Source organism: Phaethon aethereus (genome assembly GCF_964289735.1).
Source record: "Phaethon aethereus genome assembly, chromosome: 3".
Lineage (NCBI taxonomy): Eukaryota > Metazoa > Chordata > Aves > Phaethontiformes > Phaethontidae > Phaethon > Phaethon aethereus.
In genome coordinates, this window is record NC_138576.1 from 33,105,325 (window position 1) to 33,125,383 (window position 20,059).

Below are 20,059 nucleotides of genomic sequence, written 5' to 3' on the forward strand. Positions count from 1 at the left end.
TTCTTGCCTTCCTTTCCTGATGTCTTACACCTGGGGCTTGAGAGCTATTATGCTCTACTGAAAGCGTTTGTAAAGATCTACCAGCTCTGTTCTACTCCTTTGTCCCTGAGGGCAGTTTCCCAAGGAGTCCTATTGACTAACTCCTTGAAGAGCTGGAAGTTTGGTTTCCTTAAATTCAGGGACATGACTTTACTCTTCGTCTGCCACCTATCGCTCAGGACTGTGAACTCCACCAGTGCAGGATCACTGCAGCCCAGGCTGCCTCCAATCTTGACAACACTGATCAGCTCAGTTGTGTTGGTGACCAGCAGATCCAGTACAGCATCCCCTCTGGTAGCGCTGTCTATCACCTGGCTTAAGAAGTTATCCTCAATGCATTCCAGGAGTCTCCTGGATTGCGTACAACTCGCCATGCTACTTTTCCAGCAGATGTTGGAGTAGTTGAAGTTCCCCAGCAGGATGAGAGCCTGCAAGCGTGATGCCTTCTGTAGCTGTAGTAAATAGGCTTTGTCAATGGGCTCCCCTTGATTGGATGGCCAGTAGTAGACTCCAGCCACAAGATTCCCTTTGTTACCTCGACTTCTGATTCTTACCCATAAGCTTTCGACCTGCTCGTGGTTATCCTTCAGAGACAGCTCTTCACACTCTACCCATTTCTTGACATAGACGGCAACACCTCCGCCCTTCCTTCCTCATCTGTCCCCTCTGAACAACCTGTAGCCATTGATAGCAACAATCCAGTCATCATTATTATCCTTTAGCAGGTGCATATATCTTTTTTGAATTGTGGTGCCTAAAACTGAACACTGTACTGTATTTGAGGTCTTACCTATCTTCAGACTATGCGCAGGATGATTTTATATGATGTGCAAGATACATTCCAGTCTGAACAATCCAGTATGGGTATGCATTCTCCACAACAGTGTGACATTTTTTATCCAGCAGAAGACATATTTAGCCTTTTTTTTTCTCTCTCTTGTGGTGACATAGTTGATTTTTTTCCATGTAGATCATCTTACATTTCTCTCTTTTGAATGTTATCTTTTTTTTAAATTCCTACAATTTTTCAATATGCTTTTGAATTCTAATCCTGCCTTCCAGTGTGTCTGCAATCTCTACACATCTGGTGTCATCTGCTGTCTTAATTAATTTTCACTTTTCCACCATCAATGCTGTTAACAAAAATATTTTAAAAAGCAGGCCTAAGTTGAAATGCATCAGGACCCCTTTGATATTTCCTTCCATGTTTATAATAGACCACTTAGTGGGTATGGTTATCTCATCAGGTTTATATCCACCCATACAGCTGGGTCTATCTCCCATTAATCTTTTATTAATTCATATTCTAGACACACAATTTTTTTCATGAGCATCTGTTATTTCAGTTAAGTCATTATCTTCATTATTCTTATAATTTGTTAAGATTTTCTGCTCATGTTTTTTCTGCATTTGCATGCCAACATCTAAGGCATTGGAAGAATCACTGCTGTCTTCCTGACAGTCTTTTATTCTGTTATCCTCTTTTTCCTTTCTAGGTCTATTTCCAAGTTCACATACCTTATACTTAAGAGGGAGAGGGGAGAATGTAGCATATAGTTATGCCTTGAGTTGTGAGTTGTAGGTACACAGTACATTCAAAGTGTACTTTGGTAATATGGAAGTGTAGAATCACTGTCTCACAGAAAAGCTGATTGGAAAGGACTTCTAAAGATCCTCTGTTGTACCCACCTTCTCAAAGCTGAAGCACCCTTGCACTAGATCAGATCAGTTATCGCTTTGTCTACCTGAGTCTTGGAAACCACCAAAGTTGGAGGTTCCGCAGATTTTAATGTAGGGATTTTTTTCCCTTCTCATGTCCAACCTGAGACTCTCAGGTTTCAATATTTGGGCATTGTCCTGGGCATCAAAATGAGTTTGGCTCCAGCATCCTCCTTATAATGTTTTGGATAGTCATAGGCAACTATCTCTGAAAATACTGGCATTTCTACTAACAGGAAGAAGACACTGAAATAAAATTAATCTGAGTTCCATATGTTAAAATGGAATTGTATTGCAAAATCCTCTAAATCTACAGTTTATAGTTTAGATATTGCTTCCATTGTGTAAACCTGAACCATTTAACAAACTGGACAATATTTGCGTTCCTTTCTTGACAAAGAGACAATTAAAAACTTGGTTGAAAAATAGTAATGTAAAAATGTTTGAGTGTGAAGAAGCTCCACACTTCACTGAAAATGATGCTTAACTTTATGACTTTTTATTTAAAAGTTACAAAATTTAGAAGTCTTTACTTTGAATTGAATTCCTTCCTTTCTGGTGATCAGATTTTTTTTAAAGCACGAATGAGTTAAATTTAGTTGTATAAACATATGTGAGACTCTGTCAATACAGCTGTAGCTAAGCCATAAAAGGGCTGAAGTAAAAATAACACAGTATTTACACCTCTAAAAAATTTTCTGAAATTGTGACAAAAACATTGTAAAATACATTACGATAAACAGCACAGGGGATTTTACTAGGCTAAAATAGTACAGTTTAAAACTGCCTATCTGCAAGGTAGTGATAAAACTGAGCTAAAAATTAAATTCTAAAAATACAACCAGTACAATATTAATATTTATATTGAACTTAGTGGCAGAAAAATGCCGTTAGCAAATTTCCTGCGTAAAATTTTATGTCATAAAATGCCTTCAAGGTAGGGTCTCAGACAGTACTTTGAATCCATACTTAATGATATTAAATGTAACAGAATAAATTATGAACAAATCTGGAAAAAATATAAAAATAATAAGTGTATTGTATCTCTCTGACAGAAATCAGAAGAGATTCCACAGACAGTAGGAAACATACATCAGTCAGTGGAAAAAGAGTTGAGAAAAATCAGAATTTTTTTTTAATTTAGATGATAAATATTTTTGCTAGACCTTGCAGAAATGTTACTCTGACTTATTTCTTGAAATATAATAGAAAAGAAAATAAAATATTCTCAATTGCCACTGACTTTTCTGTTTCTCTGAATGCTTCATATACTACCTGCACACAAAAGGACCACATCGCTTAGCTTAGAGATAAGCTGATGGTGAAGCAAAAGGTTTTCAGGAACACACAGCAATGGTAGGCAATGTGAAGTGTAAAATATTTAAATTGCATTGGGTGAGAGAAGCTGATGGTGGCTCTTTTAACTCCAGAAAGCTGCTACAAGATCTTTAACCACAGCAAAGAGAATGTATAGCAAATTAAAAAATATTGTGAAAAATTAGAGGATGACCAGAAATTTTGGTCATGGTAGATGGAGTTGCATGAATGAAGCATGAGGTCTAATGTCTGATGACAGAAGTGAGGTGAAGTTAAATTAGTAATAAATCACACCTTCTTAGAGTGAGAGTAATTAATCATTTTAATGATTTATTGAACAAAATAGTAAATTCATCACTTCGAGTCTTTACCTGTAATACAATTTATTTCTAAAAACTATGTCCCAAGATGTTGGGCTTGATAGTATTTACTTATGTAGTGCAGAAGAGTATTTCTCTCCTATGCAAAATTTATGAACTATAAATATGTTGTGTAAGAGGTAAGTCTAAATGACTCTAGGAGATTTCCATTTAAATTCTGTTATTCTGAGTGGTTTTGTCTAAGGAAATGAAGATAAAACTAAAAAGCTGGGTATTTTTAATTGCTCATTTGGGTTTTTGCTTGGAGTTACACTTACTTATGAATACTCAAAAATTTTATTGTCCTATATATTGTATGCCTTATGTACAGTGTTTTTCCATGATGATAATACTGATTGCTTACATTCTTAGGAATGTTTCTCCAAACAATAAGTCATCTAACTGCTATAACTGCTACACTTTGAGTTTCTGTGTCCATGGGTATTTAAGCATGCACACACACACTCTTTCTGGTATAACAGCTAAGGGCTTATGATTTTTTACCCCTTTGTTGAGTTTCAGATCAGTGATATCACTGTCTTCCTGAAAGAATTAAAATTTGTGCTTGCCTTGGTGTATGACTCAATTCTATCATGCTTTGTAAATTAGATAAGGGTTTTTATTATTTTATTGGATCATGGATAACACTGTTTATGGTCTGTGAAGGAATCTGGCAACTTTCTGTATGATTTGGAATGAAATTTTAAGATACTGATATTTTATCATGTTTAATCTCAGTTACTTTTTTCAGTTTAGAGCTGTGACAAATCAGGTTATTGCTCTGTAGTGAAAGTCCACATATACATTCACAGAGAGGTTGCTCATTTGCTTTGTCACTCAAATGCAAAATTTTACTCTTTAACTTTGTGATACGTGTAAGGGATCCCTCACTTCCTCAAGCTGGCAGCCTGAACAAGTTAAGCCAAGGGCACATAGTGCCATAACAGATTCTATCAACCACTTAGTTGAAGCAGAGTACTGCATGACGGGTCCTTGTGTGGACCCAAAAATATTTCAGTTTCAGAGTCGTTTTTCCATATAAGAATTCTTGTTACAAAGCTACTTCATTATTCTTCTTTCCTCTTTCTGTTTTTCCTTTGGTCCTCTGTTCTTTTTCTTATCCACTCTTACACCGTTTTTTGTCTGGGCTTCTCATCTGTAGTGTACAGTATACCCTGTCTTCAAATAACAGAATCATAAGGAAAAGCTGTAGAGCCATAAAAAATAGCACTTGAAAAAACCCTGAGAGTTTCTCAGACCCCACTGGCCATTCAAACCCCAGATAGTGCTGAGAGTCTCCATCAGATGTGTTCCTGCCTTTGTGATGAAGCAGATAAGTCTAATTTTCTTTTGACACTTCTGGGTCTAAAAGCCCTGATCACAGTATGTCAGCAAATGGCACTGATGATCCTATGCAGCTGAAAGAATTTTTGTATCTGAGCCTTTGACAATCAGTGAGGAGTCAAGGGACTCAGTTTAATTTCCCACACCTTCTCATGCAGGCTACTTCACTATCCAAATTAATCTTCCTCTATAGCATGGTACAGACATAGATATATAGATGGACCTTACTAACGGAGAATATTGATCTCTTGCAGAAAGGTCCCTATTAGGCTCAGCAAGAGCCATACATCTACCTGGCTAAATAAGCCATGTTCTTTGCCCTGTCTGTCCACAAACCACTTTCCCATCAGCCTTAAGTTAGTGGTATCCTCCACTAAAGCAATATAGATTTTCTTCATTTTGATTAAGTCCCATGTATCCACCTGTCATGAGCCTGTAGTTACAATTTCTATCTTCAAGTCTCAAAGGGTACTGGTTAACCTATTACCCCAGTAGCAACTCTGTTCTCCTGCAGAATCTGCCCCCAGAGCTCCCAGCATCTCCCTCTTTGGGTTGCTGGCATTTGGTCCTTGTTACTCTTCTCACTGAAGGCATCCTTTCTGGTTGCGGTTAGTGCCGCACAAAAGATGGCAGAAAAACTAATCCTGTGGCTGAACCTTGCTGAAATCTTATCTTAAGATAGGAAATTCTTAAAAATCATCAAAAATTTTTCATGAGGGAGATTTTTGAATTCCACATTAAGCAAGATATCAACATACCTGTTTTTTTCATGAAACTTCTTCAGCTAAGACTGTTGTTCGCATCCTCAATATCAAATGATTCTTGATGTCTATATAACATTCATATACCAAGTATGGACTAAAGTCTGTAATGAAACTTATAGAGTAAGAAAATGACAGGTATCTCTCTGTATTTCAAGCTGTGTCTATGGCTTTCCTGGGAAATGTTTTGAAGACTGATATTTTTCTAACAGATACTTTGAGCTCTGTAACCTTGCATTATGCCTGCCTGTGGTATAGAGAGCTGATGCAGCACTTGCTAAATTGATTCCATAGTTGTGACTTACATGAAGAATAAGAAACTCCATAATTACTGAATGTATGGGAAGTAATACTGGGAATTTCAGAGAGTCTGAACAGAGCTGTGGGATGGTGGTGGCCAAAAGAGAGAAAGGACATTGTATTCACCTGCTATGCTACAAGACATGTGGTTCATGTGTTGATTAATTTCTCATAATCTTCCTCCCACCCTTCAGACTTCTGCTTAGAATTTCTCTCTCACATTCTGCATTTGAGAGGAAACTGAAGTGGTGGTGGCCATGCTTTGCCTTACATGGCTATATGCCTCCAGAGAGGGCCATAAGGGCTGGGACACGTCTGCCTGTCGGTCACAGATCCCAAAGGACTCTAGTACTGGCCAGTAATCTTTCTTACCAGCCTGCAGTTTATATTTTTCAATGTGTTTGTAAATGCTGAGATGAAAATTCATATTATGCTCTGAATTTTGGAAAAAAAGATTGGAATGATTCTATGTGAATAATATGCACCTGAATTCTTCAGATAGCTTCGAAAAGCAATGTGCATGAACCCTATTGTATCATTACAATTTTAAATGTTTAGGCCAGATTCTGAAATGCTGTCTCATATTTCTTCAGCAAGAAATCAGCTGGTTCTTGTAGGACTACAGAGTCTGGCCTACAGTGATAAAACATCTCTATTGAGCAATGATACTGTTAGTTTAAGAGTTATTAGAAAATATTGCCGAGGATATTAATATCTAATTATACTAAACTGATTTGTAATTAACTCCACAGGAGCACAAGAATAATGCTTGCAGAATTAATTAGGACAACGTTTAATAGAAGACATTTTCCTTTCCTATTTGTTTTGTTTAAGAAATCAATATAGTTATTTTGGAGGGTTTCAATGTTTTTATGTCTTTAAGCTTCACAGACATGCAGGTTCCTATGGAAGAATCTATCTCTTTTCTTCTTCTTTTAATGTACTGTTTTAGTTATGCTCCAGTTTGGAATGAAACAAGTATAAGGATTGCAAGACAGGATTTATTCTTCACCTTAATTAAAGATTCTCCTATTCCCTCAATAAATGTCCCTTAATTTGTCCTGTGTAAGATAATGACCGTTTAGGACCTTGGCAAGCCTAAAGGGTTTTCTGAGCTATTCTTTTGGGCTGCTTAGCTTGATATAAATGCAGTTAGGCATGACCTCATTTACCTCTTGTGGAAATAGATAATAGTGGCAAGATGTCAGTCCTTTATTTAGCTGTTTTTATGCCAAGTTTTACTTTTTTTTTTCTCTTCACTGTTGACCTTCAGGATATGCTGCAAAGCCCTACCTCTTTGCCAGGTTTTTCATAAGGGTTGAAGAGACAAACATTTATGAAACGAGTGGGAAGGATCTCCATTTCCGTATACCAAGGAAATGCTTAATTGGTGTTGTCTCAGCTCCTTAGCTGCAGCTGGAGGGATCACATCACACAGAAGAGGATAGATAGTTAAGAGGTACTTCAAGAGACTTCTGTGTTTTTTTAATCCTTTATTAGCTCATATAATTTTTCGCGATCCCACAAGTTTCAAGGGATGTGCACAGTGCACATAGATGTCCTGATCGTCTTCCAGGGCCACCGTTGAACACCCACTTTAAGGTTGCTTAATTCCAACTGTACATAGAAAGTAGTTGTAGAACGTCCCAAGGTCTTTGCCATATGATTAATTTACATAGACTTCATTTTGTAAAAAGTGTTTTAACACCTGTTAATTAGCTTAAGTCCTTTCAATACGGTGTTTCTTACAAAAATTATTTATCTGTATTGCTATAGTGCACAGAGGCTTAATCTTCACAGGGCCTCACTGGAATAAGTTGCTTTGCATGTACAGAGTTAGGTATAATCCTCATATGATCCTTACTGTCCCTGCTCATTGCAGGGGGGTTGGACTAGATGACTGTAAAAGGTCCCTTCCAACCCAAAGATTCTATGATTCTATCAAAGATTTCTCTCTCAGATAAACAACATTTGTATTTAAATGTGAACAACATTTCTCATATCTAAGAATAAATCCTCTCTATGTTCCTTTGCTATTTGGCAGCAGACTTTGTATTCCCACTTCTGTGTTTGAGAGGTGCAGAGATCAGATGTTTTCTTGGGCTCTGTTTTCTTTGATAGGGAAGAGAGCAGTTGTTTTCAGGCTTCACAGCTCTGCACTGAGATACAGCTGCCTCAAACTAATTTTAGCCACTTAGAAACACTCCACTCTTGTCTGAAAGCCCCTGTGATTTAAAACCTACTATCTCCATAATCCCAGGCTGTTTGGATCACTTGCTTGTCTAGAAAGGGTAAACATTAAATCTAGTTTTAATGCAAATTGTTCAGCAAGAAGAATGAAGCTCAGAAAAGTAGAATAGACCAGATAAACTGTGATTGTTGTGTCATGTCTTTTCATGAGCTTTTGAAGGTGTTTCCTATTTGCTGTCTTCAGCTCTTCTTATGGATAACTTCATCCTTTGTGTTATGAGTAACTGTTTCTAATGTACAACCATATTTCCATTCTTCTTAGGGGTATTTTCATTCCCAAGCTGATCACGGCCCAGTTTGAAAGCCACACAACTGTCTTGAACTGAATGGTGGTAACAGGTAGTAAAGTTTGCTTTTGGCATGTTCTGGTATAACATGCATCACAGAGTTCAAAGTATATCTCAAAAGAAAGTTGGTAAGATTTGCCTTTTATAGATGTCATAAGAATTAGTATATGTTCTGAAGTAGGTTGAGTATGAACTATCCATAGCAGCCTGCGACAGAGAGTTCTCAGAGTATGCCTTTGTCATGTTTATAAACTATAGTGCTGACTACACCAGCTACTCCTACAGCTCGAACCGGCTAATATAGTACATTTGTAACGCCCTCAAAGCTAAAGTTTTTAGATGCCAGGTACAGCACTTAAGAAGAGTAATCGCTTTCCATAATCGCATGCTCATTTACTCCTCCATTAGTAGCATTACTGTTTATGTGACATTGTATTGTATGTGATATTAAGGGGGTTGGGAGTGAGACAGAGGTAAGTGCGCACACATATGAATATGTGTATGATGGTTCTCTATAGATACGAGGGTAAAAAGTGGGAGCAAAGAGATAGTAAAAGGTATTCTGAGTCTTCAACATGTACAGAAAAAGCCCTTCTCTTGCACAAGAAACTCCCATCTTGTTGCCTGTCTGCAGTACGTCACAGCTGCACTACCTCCAGAGAACAAATGCTTTAGATTAGAGATGGCACACATAATCCAGTGAGGGGCCACGAAGATAATCGAGGGACTGCAGCATCCCTTCTGTGACAGAAGGTTGAGAGTTCTGTGACTGTTCAGTCTAGAGATGAGAAGGCTCAGAGGCCATCTTATCAATTCATATGAATGCCTGAAGGGAGGGTGCAAAAAGGACAGAGCCAGGCTCTTTTCAGTGGTGTGCACAGTAACAGGACCAGAGGCAATGAGCACAAATTGAAACACAGGAGGTGTCATCTGAACATCAAGAAACACTTTTTCACTATGAGAGTGACGAAGGACTGGCACAGGTTACCCAGGGAGGTTGTGGAGTCTCTCTTCTTGGAGATACTCAAAAGCTGTCTGGGCCCGGTCCTGGGAAACTGGCCCGAGGTGACCCTGCTTGATCTGGGGAGTTGGACAAGGTGACCTCCAAGGCCCCTCCAACCTTAACAATTCTGTGATTCTGTGATTCCTGTCATCTGGAATAAGGTTAAATTTTAGCAGACTAATTATTAAATGCAGGTTTGATTCTTCAGGTAACATCTTTTTAGTTGAATGCAATCATTCATAAGACTGTAGCTTATGTATTTTTTAATTTTTATTTTTGTATACATTTTATTATGTTTTTGTATAGTTTATGGTTTACCTCTTGAAGCAAGGAACTCCAGAACTGTTGGTGCCAGCTTCAGGGCAGCAATATCTGAGGTAATTTTGACTAGCTCAAGACTGGAAGTTGTCTCCCTTTTGACCAGAGCACAATAATTCAGGATAGACCCCATGTTGCTTTGGCTAGAGTGCGTTTGGTACTTAGATTATCACATTGAATGTTGTTTCAGAAATAACTGTATTTTTCACTGCATTTAGTGGTGCTGGCACGTGGTATGCTTGGCACTAGTTTTGTGCTGTTTTTTTTTTTCTTGCTGGTGTGTAGTATGATATACCCTTTTGTTTTTCCGGACCGTGTCCATCTTTTGTTCTTGCCAAGGTTGGTTATTTCTTTTGCTTACCTTCTCTAAAATGGCTGTTGTGTTCCTTGGAATTATTTTACTCTGCAAATCTAAAAATAGTTTGAAAATGTTTGGAGGAGATTTGAGACCTGCAATGAGTAGCAAATTGCAATATAGATATTCTGTGGCCTATTTCTAGTTTAAAATGCTATTGCACAGTTACATAACTGAAGTAGTGAACTAATTTCTGGTGTCCAGTTGTTTCCTCTGAGGCCTATGCTCATATACTTGTATAGGAAAAAAAATTTACACTTATTTAATATCCTAATAGTTTTCATATACTTAAAAAAATGGATTATAGTAAGAGCTTTGAAATAAAGTTATAATTAAATTCTAAGTATCATTCTTGAGGTTTCAGTCAAAGAATTGTTTAGAAAACTATAGAAACCATTTTATTATTGTGGCTGCTGTGGAGTTTGACAATTTAATTTTTTTCTCATCTTTCAGTAACCAAATTGCAATATGTTAGCTGAAATGAAGCAGCTATAATTCATGGAAAGTAGGATCAGATCTGAATGAAAAGTGACGAAAATACCACCCTACAGTTAAGTGAAAGATGGAAGTGTAGACATAATATTTGGGATATGTATAAGCCACTTTTTCAGTTACTATGAAATCTATCTTTGCTCTGTAATAATTACCCCATTTGAAAAAAAAAATTAAAACACTACCAGAAGTCCTATGATGTTTTTCTCTCTTTTCCAATCCCTTTATTGTGTATATTTTTTACCACTTTCATAGATTTTTGAAATTGCTTTTTATTTGCTGTAGCTTTTTCCACCCTTTCAGCTAGGTCCTCTGTGGCTTCCTCTAATCCCATTGTCTCTTGCCTTCCACTGTTACTGCTAAAACACATGCTATGCAGACAGTAGCCTATGTTGTTAAGGTTCTCCGTAGCACTCCTCCTCAATCTTTTTTTAACCAAACGACCATTCTTCCAAAACACTGTTTTTTAAACGAAGATTCAAATCTTACTGGTAAAAGTGAAATTAAGGGACACACGGTCAAGAAAAGGGCTAACAGAGTTTTATATTATTTTCTTCAGTAAGAGAAGTGTTGGTGCTTCAGAGAAGAGTATAAAATCGCAGACCATTGCTTGTGGCTGGAGATGAGGAAGTTAAAACTGAGGCTGACAGGGAAAGGAAAGTATGGTGCTGCCTGCATTATATAAGGGCATCAGTATTTTTCTTCACAGGAAGTTGGAGACACTCCTCTAAAAGCTTATCTGATAATGGCTGCTGTAGCTACAGACCATCAGTTTACAAGGACCTCTTATCTGGTGTAAGGCAATTCTTAACATTCAAGTTTCTGAGCACTTAATTCTCTGTGTTGCAATTTCTTAGGTGCCAAAATATGAATTATCTGATTCTGTAATTTAAAAAGTGATGGTACTGGGAAAGCAGAGGGGGGTAAGGCTGAAACCGGATGCCAATAAGTTCTGTATTATATACTATAAAAAAGGTCAGATTTATTGATGGTGCATTCATCAAGATCAATGAAGAATTCTGAGGAATTCAGTTTAATATGTTTCTAATTATAAATGCCATTGCAAACCTGTACCAGAATTCCTGCTCTCCTAGGATGTAAATAATTCTCTCAAACTTCTCATGTATTCTTTATTTGAAATGCTTGGTGGATTGAGTTTCTAAATGTTGAAGCTGATAGCTATTTATTTATCTCAGCCTGAACTGCCAGCAAACTGTGAGTTTCTTCTGCTCCCCTAACCTTTCCCTCATGGTCCTCATGGAGCTGACATAACAGTATTCTCAGGTTCCTTAATGAAGTTACAGCAATTTACCTCTAACTTAATAAATAATTCTATTTTGGGGGGCATTTTGATGGTTTGCTTGATTTGCATCTTAAAATAAGAACAGCAATGCTTTTGTACCTGTTAGGATTTCCTCAGCCATTAGAGAACAAAACAAAGCAAACCAAAAATCTTTTTTCTTTTTTAATCCAGCAAGAAATTCCAGCAAATGTTAAGATCTATTTTAACATCTATTTTAAGAAAATAACTAATCAAATATATAATTTAAATAGACAACAGGAAATATATTTTCATTAAGACTTTCTTAATAGTTGCTAAATTTGTTGAGGAAAGTAACTGGTTTAAGAATAGCTTCTTTTTTAAAGTATTTTAGTTTCCCTGGCTATGCCTATGCTAGTAAATGAAATGGGCAAGAGACCACTCTCTGACTGGCTGGTAAAGCACAGCTCAAATCTGTACAATCGATCTTACCCCTCCAAAACAGAGTGGTCACACCTAAACTGCCTACAGCAAAGGGACCCTGGCCCAGGATGACTCTCAAGGCTTGCTCTGGATTCTCTGAAAAGTTCTAGTTGACCCAAGCCGGAGAGTATGCTAGTGATTTAAAAGCAGGGATGGCTATACTGCAGAGCTTGAGCCCTGGTTAAGTTATTGGTGTAGACATCAACTCTATGGCACACATACCTTTCAGCAAGGACAACTGCAAATAGCTATTTTCCCCCTTTTTTCAGTATTTTTTATCCTTCCAAACCAACGTGGCCATGATATGGAAGCTATTCTTTCCAGTATCAGTTGTCTCAGTCCTGTTTCCAAAACACTGTGTTTATAAATTAATGGTATGGATACCGTAAGACGACTTTATACATTTCATCTGAAGGACTGTCCTAGTTCACCTTAAAATAAATGTACACATCATTGGTATGACAGTACAAAGCAGTATTACAGCCTAAGTGATAATTTCTTGCAATACTTTTTTGTGCATGCTTCTTAGGTACAGATTGCAAATGTAAAATCAGGGCACTGTTTGTCTGGCTAGTATGCAGTATTGCCATTGTCAAAATTACTACTGGGCTGCAGAGAAGTACTCATACACTGATATGTTTCATTTTTCAACACAGTGATTTGCTGAGATAAAACCAAATTTCTTATTTTTTTGTCCATGTACCTGAGGACTAACAACAATGCTTACTAGAATTATTTTCTGGACAGAATGTACAATCTCAACAGATGCTAGGCTCTTCTTACCTTGCTATTTCTGAACTTTAATACGTATTTTCAAAACCATTAGATGGGTTGAGAACTCAGGTACACCTGTAGCCAATTGTTTTAAGCCCTGTTTATCAGAGTGTGTGTTCACCCAGACATTCCAGATCATAAATTCAAGATGAGTGAGAACCAAACCAAAAAGCAGCTAGCACTTGATGGGAGAATGATTACTGTGTGAGCTTACTATGTGAGCAAATGTTTGGAAGGAGCCTCTGGAGGTCATCAAATTCAATTGCTGTCTCCAAGAAAGGCCAACGTCAAAGTTACATCTGGTTGTTCAGGATCTTATCCAGTCAACTTTTTAAATTCTCCAAGCACTGACGTTCCACAGCATTTCTGAGCCATCTGTTGCCAGGCTTCACTATTCTCATTGTACAGCGTTTTTCCTCATGTCCAGTCAGAGCTTCCCTTGTTGCTGGTGACCATTGAGCACCATGCATCTCTGAGATCTGCCTCCATCTCTTCTATAAACAACTTTTAAGTAAGAAGAAATCTATTAGAGATTGTATTTTACTGCTGCTTTATCCTGGTTAGGTTAACTGAAAAACTGCAAGTGGATTTTTTTTTTTTAAATACATGGTCAAAAAATGAAAATGTCAGAGTAGACAGAATATTATAGAAAACTCAGGGGTACACCCTATTCAGATATGAAATAACCTATAATGATATATGAATAATAATCAGAAACAGAAAAAATATTTTAAGATAAAAATAGGAATGTGGGGAGAATACTGAAGCAAAAAATTACCTTGATCACTACAATGTGAGGTGGAGAGACTGGATTATTATGGATTGTAACAGAACTAAGATGTAGTCAAGGTTAATTTATAATTTTACCAAATGTACAAATATTTGAATAATAGAGAAAATAAAATGCCACTTTAGTTTCAGAATGTTCCGAAATTAAAAATTAGTTGAATCTGTAGTCCAGGTGGCTTAGATCAACCAGTAAGTTCTACATTTTGCATATATCTGCCATTCAAGAATTGTCTCACCCTGTCTTTCTTTCTTCTTTGTGGATGTATTTCTAACATCAGAATATGGGAGCTGAAGGATTCTTACTATGGCATTAGCACTACTTTCTTCACTTTTTACCTATAAGCTTTCATTATGATTTTTTCTCATCAGTTTCTGGTTTTCAGAGTGATACTCATTTTGAGCTCAGCACAATTTTTTTTTCCTTTATGGATCAGGCTCTCCAGTTGCATGTCAGACTCTGGAATAATTCACAGTTATCCAGCTACTAATATACAGCATTGTTTGTGCATCAAGGGAGGCAAAGTCTGTGAAAAAATATCTCTTCATGGACTAAATAGAAGAATGAGGTAATCAGGTGTCAAAAAATTTAATTTAATGTCTATGGTTTGGGTTTTTTTTCCACAGAAGAAAATAAACATTTTCATAGGGAAAATAAATTTTCATTGTGATAAACTTAAACCATTATATCACACTGATATGACAATGATTATTATAGCTATGAATGAAGATGATTTGCTTTATATTTATTTGTATTAGAATTAGGTGCAGTGCAGGTAATTAAAAAAGAAGAGCACTTCTTTTAAAGAGAATGTACTGTGAAATTTCTTTCTCTTTTAAGGGTTTTTTAAGAGAAAGAATAAGAAAAACGTATATTTTTTTTTTCATCCTTAATATAGGGTTAATATCAAATGGTGATAATGTAGAAATAATAGTTATATTTTTAGAAAGCATTCCACACTACCTTCCAGACACAAACAGCATGACTCATGGTAGCAATTTCTGTATAAACAAGCTGAAGAAATATTTATGAGAAAAGTATTTGCATATTTAAAAAAAAGTTACTTTTCAGATACAGCCAGAATTACATTGAACTGTTCAACTTTGTAATAAACTTTCAGTAAAATTGTTTAAGGCATAGCATTGTGATTGGATGTAACTTTTCTCGTGGATGTCAGGTGCTTCATATTGTTAGCACCTTCCAGGAATATATTGTGTTGAATACATTCTGACACTTGGTGTTTCTGTGGAATATCCAATAACTGTTTCTTTATTTTATGTGTCATATATGCGCGTACACCTGCAATATATATAATGTTTATATTCATGCATATATGTTAATGTTACAGAGGCAAGTTCAGAATGTCAAAGGGGTTTTTTTGTTGTGTGGGGGTTTTTTTTCCCCTGCTTAGAGCAGAAAGCGGCAAGTCTGTTGGTGATGCTCTTTGTTTTCTGGGGGAAGTACCATGCACAATTTTAGTCTGGGCTTTCAGAAAGGCTCTATTGTAGAAGGCTCCATAATGTTGCTCATATTTCTTTTGTATGATCAATTTTAACTAGTGTTTGATGAAACGGTATGTTTTAAAAAGGTAGAATCTCTGAAGGAGATTGACCATAAGTGAAAGCTGAGGCAAAATTTTGTTGGAAGTAGTACCATTTGCTATCTTTAATTAGACTGGGATAAAAAAGTTCTATTATACTTCATCCAAAACATAAAAACACTTGGGAAAAAAATTTACTTTGCTGAAGGTCAAGAAATAAGCAGTACAGTAAGTGCCAAGAAGCACACTGAAGAAATAGATGTGTTTAAAAGCACTTAAATGCTGACCTTCAGAAAGAGTAGTGGTGGATGATACTTTTATTTAAAAAAAAAAAGGCTTAATCTTTTTATGAATCAGATGCATTATCATAATCAGCTTTAGTTAGCAGTCTTCACTGACAGACATTATTTTTGACATTTCTAGACTTACCTTAATTTCAGCACATAAAGAAAAGACCTTGCCCTTCGCCGCCTTTGGAACAACAAAATATCAAAGGAAGAACATGTATGAAAATTTACTGAATAAACAAATTAATTAACTTTGAATGTACTTCTTCTTAAAGCAGTTCTTTAACAGAAGTGTTATAACCACTGCAATTTGTACTAGTCTTCAGTGCAAAGACCAGCTCTATCAGTACAGGTCTGTAAACTTGCAGGTACTCAAACTTAATTAACGGGCTTTAAGATGTAATTTTTCTCCACATGGTGAGTTCAGATGCATGACCGTGTGCCACTTGCAAACAGCAGTTAATCACTTTGATTTCTAAAAGAGTACATGCTTAGTTCTTTAGTTTTTGTATCCTCACTGAACTTTGGTTTTACACAAGTCAAAGCAAGTGTCTCTCTTTTTTTAAGTTTGCTAACTCCCAGTTTATAGTCCAGTCACACTTTTTCCCAATTGGATGACAGCGTTAAAATGCGAAAAGTGAAATACAAAAGTTAGAGTTCAGGTTGTTCTGCCCACTCAGACAAAAAGGCAGTAATGAGACCTGACAGGTCTGTACCTTTCTTTTTTCATGTAAGGAGTAATTGAGTACCTTTACTGATAAGTTGAATAGAACCATGCTTCTCTGCCTTATTGTGGCTATTCGCTTAATGTAGGTAATTTGTACTAGAAAAGATGGATAGTCTGAGTATTGCAAAGTTTTAACTGTTTAGTTATAACATGGATGTTATAAATTCTTTCTCTCTTCATCTGCTTGTTGCTACTTCCGTATTTCCAAAGCCAGAAATGTGAGCAGAATCTTGTACAATATTTGTACCATATTCTTGCAGCTTTATTAGCAAATATGGTACAATTAACAGACTGGGTTGTTGGAGGTGATTTTGCTGTAATTTTGAGAAAATATTAAATGGAACCATATTTAAGGAGCTGGAAAAGAGCAAATACATGTAACAACATTTATACGACGATTAACAAAATGTTTGTTTTGTATGTGCCCTACATTTTCCTGACTAAATCACAGTAGTCTCCTGGTGTGGCGTCCAAAGAGATATTCTGGAGAAACAATTATTTCAGACTCATCATAGATCTACAAATTTATTCTATCATCTGTTAGCTTCCTAAATAGAACTTTTTCAGATCATCCTGGACTTTCAGTGAGGAAGAGGAAGGGAAGAGGAAGGGAAGAGGAGGGGAAGGGGAAGGAGAAGGGGAAAGGGAAGGAATAACATGCACCTAAAGGAAAAGCTGTATTGGAAATTGAATCTGGAACCCACTAAATTCGAGTTAAAAAATCGCTGCAATGCTGCTTAACAGACCCTGTAGAAGCAAAGACATGTCTTTCTCTTCCCCCATGGTAAATACTTTATCACAATGAGCAGGACTCTTCACAGTGGTAAATTGCAACTTCAGTTCTCATTTCCTTTATATTTCATATGATGACATTACACACAAAGAATTGTCAGGCCTGTGTAGAATAAAGCATCACTCAGCTATACAGAGACCTCTCCAGACAGCATAAATTACAAATTAATCCCAGAACCACAGTCACGTCTTTCCCAATCTCTTGCCTATTTCTAGAGGGGAAAAGTGTAATTGGACAAAAGCTACTGTGAAGAATTACCTCCCCCAAATAAGTTGATTTTAGCCTGTATCATTTTAGAGGTGCAGGTTGTGGCACAGCGCCAGAAACAGCTGTACAAATGTGGAAGAGGAAACTTTAATCACTGGAGCAGGAAAAAGAAGATTGGGGCAGGATGCAATGCAGAAGCATTAGTAAGTTTGGCCAGCTTCACTGCCAGATCCAGTATCTCTTTAAGCTACCCTCCCAGAGACTTGCAACATTTAAGACTTCCCCAAATGGCTCTCAGGCTTCAAGCTTACCCTCTGACACCTCACTTGGGAAGCTTTTCTAATTTGAAAAATGAGCTGGTCCAGGCTCAAGACTGCCTGGTAGCTGGTATAAACCAGCTGGATAGGGGACCACGCTTTCTATCAAACTTTAAATGTTTGAGGACAGAACTACTTGTCCTTTCTAGCACCAAGACACAACAGGGAGGAAACAATCCCTTTTTTTTTTTTTCCTTGATTCAGTCACTACATAAGAATGGTTTAGAACAGAAACTCTGTATAAGGAACCACCCCTGTCAGACACAGTGACAAGGAGTGACAGGGACTACACAGGTGCTCTTATGGACATGGGAACAGGATTTTGCCCTCTATGAGGAATCATCATTTATTTTCAAAGTAAAACATCTGAACTACCCTCCACATGGCTTGGTGATCAGCAGACTATTTCAGAGATTGGAGAAAGCCCACGGAAAATAAATCCAGCCAGGAAACATCCATTCTTTCTCAGCTTCTCAGAAATTTCTTTTTAGAAAGATGTTGCTAGAGTAATTTCTGTTTATTGTTTTCTCTGTTTCTAGCTGTTCAGCTTGACAGATGAATATAATTACTGACAGAAAATTGCGTTTATTTAAGTAAAATTGAATTACCATTACCATCCCCTCCCAAACTGTATCTGAAAGAATTAGAAGGGTGTAGATTACAGACCACTGTACCATTATCATAGAAAATCCCATATTCCTCCTTCTTCCACTTCTTCTTGCATATTCCCCCTTTCAAACATAATAAAGAGTTTCCATTCATTGACTGGTCAGTCTAGTTGTTCCTAAATATAATTATGCTGCTTTCACCATTAAGGGGTGTTAAATTGTGCATTCTTGGCAAACCCAGTTTTAGAATCTGCCAAATGCACATCTTGCCTGAAAAACAGCTAGCTACTAGTGCAGCACTTACCTATATTATGAATATGATGATGCCACATCTTATTATGCTCTGAATATCTGTCCAAAAAGGACAGATAATAAATAATTTCCTGATAAGGTACTGTCGTGGTTTAACCCCAGCCAGCAAATAAGCACCACGCAGCTGTTTGCTCACTCCCCACTGTGGGGTCGAGGAGAGAATCGGAAGAGTATAAGTGAGAAAACTTGTGAGTTGAGATAAAGACAGTTTAATAGGTAAAGCAGAAGCCATATACCCAAGCAAAGCAAAACAAGGAATTAATTCACCACTCCCCATGGGCAGGCAGGTATTCAGCCATCTCCAGGGAAGCAGGGCTCCAGCACACATAACAGTTACTTGGGAAGTCAAAGGGCACAACTCCAAATACCCTCCCCTTTCTTACTTCTTCCCCCAGCTTTATATACTGAGCATGACATCATATGGTATGGAATATCCTTTTGGTTGGCTGAGGTCAGCTGTCCCAGCTGTATCCCCTCCCAACTTCTTGTGCACCCCCAGCCTACTCACTGGTGGGGTGGTGTGAGAAGCAGAAAATGCCTTGATTCTGTGTAAGCACTGCTCAGCAATAACAAAAATATCTCTATATTATCAAGACTGTTATCAGCACAAATCCAAAACATAGCCCCATACTGGATACTATGAAGAAAATTAACTCTATCACAGCCAAAACCAACACAGGTACTAATTTTTTGTACTTCGTGGTCTCAATAGCCTTCTCTATATAAAATGCTTTTTACAATTCCTATATCTTAAATATGATGGTATTGACTTATTACATTGTCAGGGGATGTTTGTATAGATAATGTGCGGTTTTGGAATGCAAGCTGACACAGCGCAGTCTTCCAAAATATGAACTGGTTGAACTGGCAGATGTCTGTGGTGGAGAAGCATTGTATCAATGCTTCCTACAGTGACTAACATGAGGCTCCACCAACATACCTCTATCTATGCAACAGGGACACAGCGGAAATTTACAGACATCTCACAGAGCCTGACAACGAAAATTTTTGAAAAGTAAATAGGAAGATTAAAACAAATTAATGATTTTTTTCACATTTATGTAGGAAAATGTATATCTTTGTTTTTAAGAAAGGGTTAGAAAGATGGCACAAATGAAATACATATGCAGTTGTATACACCTATTGTGTGTATATATTACATTTATTTCTAAATGCAATCTAATATTTTCTGTGGAATGATAGTTTATGTAAACAGAGTGCATAGTGATCCATTTGTGCAGGTAATGGATACAGAGTCATTGAGACAGGTGTTCCCGGTGCTAGATACACAAATGTATAGGTGCCTCATTTTCATATGATAACATCAACTTTGGTCTTCTTACAAACAATATTTTTTTCCCAGTTATAAATTTTTGAACACAGTCTAGGAGAATAAAGTACATTCATTTATTTTTAAAT

General features: G+C 37.0%; 1 protein-coding gene across 1 annotated transcript in view; it reads left to right on the top strand.

Annotated features, from left to right (window-relative positions):
- ADGRB3 (adhesion G protein-coupled receptor B3) overlaps nucleotides 1-20,059 on the top strand; it is a gene marked incomplete at its 5' end in the record, with an annotated part of 485,010 nt that overhangs the window by 111,732 nt on the left and 353,219 nt on the right. The gene's annotated exons all lie outside the window — the stretch shown is intronic.